The following is a 4,760-nucleotide window of genomic DNA, read 5'->3' on the forward strand; positions in this document are numbered from 1 at the left end:
CAAACTCAGGGCGAGCACCCACATGCCAGCGCCCACGCACCCGTCGGTGGGTGTTAACCCCCCACCGCCCTCCCCACGGCCACTCCTGTCTCTGGGGCAAGTCACGAGGAGGTGGCTCACGCTGCCGGCACCTTCCTGTGCCCTCCCCGGGTGCACCTCGGCTTCTCCCCGCTCCAGCCCCCGCTCCAGCAGCGAGACGGTCACGGCTGGCAGGGGACGAGCAGCTCCGTGCACAGGCACTGCTGCTCCAACAGCTGCCCAGGCTGCCCGGACAAGCCCTGCCACGGCCCCTTCCCAAGGGCGTACACCAGCCTACCCCCTCCGAAGCCCAGCTTTCCCTCCTGATTTTTAATTAGAACATTAAATGCTGCGAGGGCAGGGAGGGGTCAGCCAGCCAGGCAGTGGTGGGCAATTCCCTGCTGGCAATGTTTATGTTCCTTAGGTGATTCATCAAAGGCTGGGATAAATAGGAAGGAGGGTTTTGTGGGAAAGGCACAAAACTGGGGACGTGGTGTGAAAAAAGAAAGGAAAAATTAAAGATCAACCAGCAGCTTTGTCCTGACCTCCCAAGGTGATTGGCACTGAATTAATCTTTGGACCTCAGTCTCCTCCTCCGCAATGGAAATATTGATGGTTCAGCTCCTCACCAGCTTGGTTGGGTGCCCAGGGCATGCTCAGCTGGGCAGGGACAGTCTTGTGCTACAGAGACATGGCTGTACCAGTGTCCCTGTGATTTGCTGCCCTGTCTGCTGCTGGAGCTGTTAAGGAAATGGGGGGATCCAGTAGGAAACTATTCCCTGTGTCCCATTAGTGGCTGTACCCATCCTGGGGCAGCTGGGATTAAAGGTCATGGTCACAAGTGCAACACATCAGAGGTCTCTGCCCAGGGGAAGATGATTTTTCCCTGGGCTGCGAGAGTCAGGTCAGCCAGGGGCATCTCCAGCCTGGGACAACACTTCCTCCCAGTGCCCAGCACCTCCCGGGCATCCCTTGGACATCCATCCCCGTGCAGCAGCTCCAAAACAGGATGTGTGGACCCCTCATGCTGCTCAGACCCCTGCCTGGTGGCACAGGGGGCTCTTCTGCAGCCACATAGAACAACTCTCCCAGTGAAGCACTTTTACTTCTCTCCCTGGAGGAAACAGAGAGCCTGGAGCCTGCGAGTGCCCCAGATACAGGGAGACACTTCCCCCTCCACTCCCAAAACAGGCACTCTCCATGCCAGCACCTGCCAGGCAAGCACAGCCACCACCAGCACCGAAGTGTCACCGCCCCCAGCCACAGCCTGGGATGTGCTGGGGGGGCTCTGAGAGGGAGCTGAGCCCCAGGAACCCAGCAAAGCCCACGTGTGCCAAAAATATCAAGTGGCTTCTCTGAGCTGGAACAACTGTGATGGGGTAATTCACTGCCACATGGAATCCAGTACCAGCTTCAGCTCATCCTGGGCCTCATGTTTCAGTCCCTGCTGAATTTGGGGGGGCTGAGAGCAGCATGGGGGCTGCAGCATCCCCACAGACCCCACAGACCCACCCCATTGCACCTCTGGGACACAACCCCCTGTAAAACCCAGGGGCAGGCAGCTGCCTGCTCTCATCCTTCATCCCAGACCTGGTTTGCATCACTGTGCCCAGAAATCCAGCTCAGGGAGCCTGGGAGTGGGAACAACTGAGCACCCCAGTTCCTTGCTCTGTGTTAGAGCCTCAGTAGGGCCCAAAGGGGGAGGGAAGGGTGGGAAGCACTCACAGCTTCCCCAGCACACAATCCCCAGCACACCCAGTTGTGGAGTGAGGGGTGAGAATGGGGAGCTGGGGGCAAGAGACGCTGACTCCAGGCAGAATCTCTTCTCCAGGCCAGAAATCCCCAGTTTTATTCATTGAGAGAACTCTGATAAGAGCTGGAGTGGGAAGGGGGGAGAAGCTGCTCCTGAGATACAGATCTGGTCACACAGTGTGACCGCTCCAAGCACATCTGATCGCTCCAAAGTCACACATTCCCTCAGTCACAACAGCCAGCCGGGGCGTGGGGACCCCTCCGTGCTGGCATGGGGGATGGATTCATTCCCTCCTGGTGTTCTATCCATCCCTCCTGGTGTTTCACCCGTTCCTTCTGGTGTTTTCTAAACCTGACGCCGTCTCCGAGCAAACACGGAGTGGGAGCTGAGCTGCCTGAATGAGAAAGGAATTCAGCCCTTGTTCCCTTCATGGGGAAGTAAAGCTCAGCGAGGCAAAGGTAACAAAAAAACCCCACTTGAGATCCCCAATCATTAACAGAAATACATAACCAGAAGGGTTTCAAATGATTTCCTGCTCAAGCCGGAGTCCAGGCCGGCTCTGCCGATGACAGGTCCGGCTCCAGCCCGCAGAGGTGGAGGGAGCCCAGCTCCCTGCCCTGGGTGAGGTGGATTTTATCCACGCACAGCAGGAGCCACAGGGACCAGCCCAAGGCTCCGGCTCCTGCTTGGCAGGGAAACGCTTTTTCACTTCATCCTTGCCCAGGTCTTCACCTTCCAACGGCTTATGTTCCCATCGCTGCCGGAGTCAAAGTCAATGATGATATTGTCTTATGAAATCAGACCTTCCCTCCACAGAGAAATATGACTCCGCTGAAATAGTTTTATCGGATCTTATGGAACGTTACTCTCAAGAGTAATTCTTCCAGTTGTCTCCAGGTGGAATAGCTGTGGTTGCAGACACACCTCTCTTTGTTCGCCGAGCCGCTCGCCGGTGCCAGGCCAGGCCAGGCCAGGGGATTCCTGCTGCTCACATTTTCTGGAGTGTCACTCTTTGCCTGCTGCAGATTAACAAACTCATTCCCACACGGGCACGGGAACAATCCCGGGGTGCGGGAGGTGCGGGGGCAGCCTCCCTCTCCCCTCTCCTTTGAGCTGAGAAGCTCAGGACTAAACACAAGCCCCGTGTTTACACCAAAGCAAGTGCCACGAGGCAGCAGGGGACAGAGGAAAGAAGTGTCTGGGGAGATTTCACATCTTGGTTGTTATCAGAGCAACACACAGGGACAGCTCAGCCCCAGATTTCCTGGAGGGCTCACGTGCACCCCAACCACCCCGTGGTGTCACCAGCACAGAATCTGAGGCTGGAAAACACCTCCCAGCCCATCGAGTCCAGCCTGTGCCCAATCCCCGCCTTGTCACCCAGCCCAGAGCACTGAGTGTCACAGTCCAGTCCTTCCTTGGACACCTCCAGGGGTGGGGACTCCACCACCTCCCTGGGCAGCCCCTTCCAATGCTTAACAACCATGAAGAAAGGGAGCACAATCCCCACCTCAGCCCAGTCCCTCCACCCGCTGCTCACCCCGCACACGGCGAAGCCCCGGTTCCAACAAGCACTTGCTGCTGTTACAAAGCAGCTGTGAGCATTGAAAGCTTTATTTTTAACATCACTAGTCCCCCGCCCCAGTCAGGAAATCATTGCTGCTGGACTAAGTTGGCATCAAAAAGGGAAAAAGAAAAAAAAAAAGCCGACCCTAATTTAATATTTCTGGAACATCGATTCCTTCACTTCATCAAGGAATTAAGAGGAATGTTGCAAAAGCCGGATAGAGCAGCGGCCAAAAAACAGATTAAAGCCACGGGCAGGCAGCAGGACCCCAGCACCACCTCATCCTTCATCCCAGACCTGGGTTTACACCTCTGCACCCAGAAATCCAGCTTGGGGAGCACAGGGGGTGGGAATAGCTGAGCAACCCAGTTCCTTTCTCAGTGTTACACCCTTGGTGCAGCCCAGCTGCTCTCTCCACCTCAGTTCCCATCACAGGGGTTAATCACTCCTCTGCCTCCAAAGGTTATTGTGGAAATAAACACGATTGGAATGGCAAGGTGCTGGGATACCATGGGAATGGGGCCACAGAGGTGCTCAGAGCAGGCAGGCTGTGTACAGGCAAAACAGCCCAGGGCTGGTGGTATCCTGGCACCCACCCCACACCCCGGGATGGGGCATTACAGCTCACAGAGGGAATTATCCTACTATTGCACTGGCATAAAAACGGGCCCTGCTACAGCCAGCAGGGCCCATTCATCCAAACAGGGCAGAGCATTCCAGTCAGGAAGCAGGAGAGGATGTGCTTCCAGCTGGGATGGAGCCATCCCCCGCTCACAGAGCCGACGGTGTTCCCCCCGGAGAGGCGGCTGACGCTCGCCCATGAGCGGGATTACTGAGCCTTCCCTCCACACAGCTCAGCTCTTTGGGCAGCCAGAGATGGGATCACTGATAGCCAGACCCACGGGACTGAGCCCAAGTGGAAATGCTCTCATCCTCCCGCTGCCGTGATTTCAGTGCTGAGCAATGCCGACCTCCCCGGCACCCAGGTCGGAACTGGCAGATGCCCGGGCTGAGGAACGAGTCCTGATCCAGGTCTCCTGGGACAGATTCCCTCTCTCCCACCTCTGAGCCATCCTGACACCCTGCTCCCCCTCCCCACTGCTGGGATACACTGGGGATGGTCAGACGTGCCCTGTGCCCCCCTCCATGACCAAATCCACCTGTGGGAGTAGCTCGATGATGGAGAACTGGCGGGTCACAGGCCAGATCCAAACCAGTCGCAGCACCACACGGACACAGGGGAAAGCTGAGGGCACCCAGAGCCTGCCAGGTCCTGCTGCAGCTCTCCCTTCTCCCCCTCCCACAGCTCCAGGCTGATGTTTGGAAAAATTCCCAGCTGGTCCTGCTGCAGGAAGGGCTCGTGATGTCGGCGGCGAGGCCGATGCAGCCCCCGGGCAGGTCAGAGCCGCGTGTGGCGCAGCC

The sequence above is a fragment of the Manacus vitellinus genome, unplaced genomic scaffold (assembly GCF_001715985.3).
Source record: "Manacus vitellinus isolate BGI_N305 unplaced genomic scaffold, ASM171598v3 scaffold_52_pilon, whole genome shotgun sequence".
In the NCBI taxonomy this organism is placed as follows: Eukaryota; Metazoa; Chordata; class Aves; order Passeriformes; family Pipridae; genus Manacus; species Manacus vitellinus.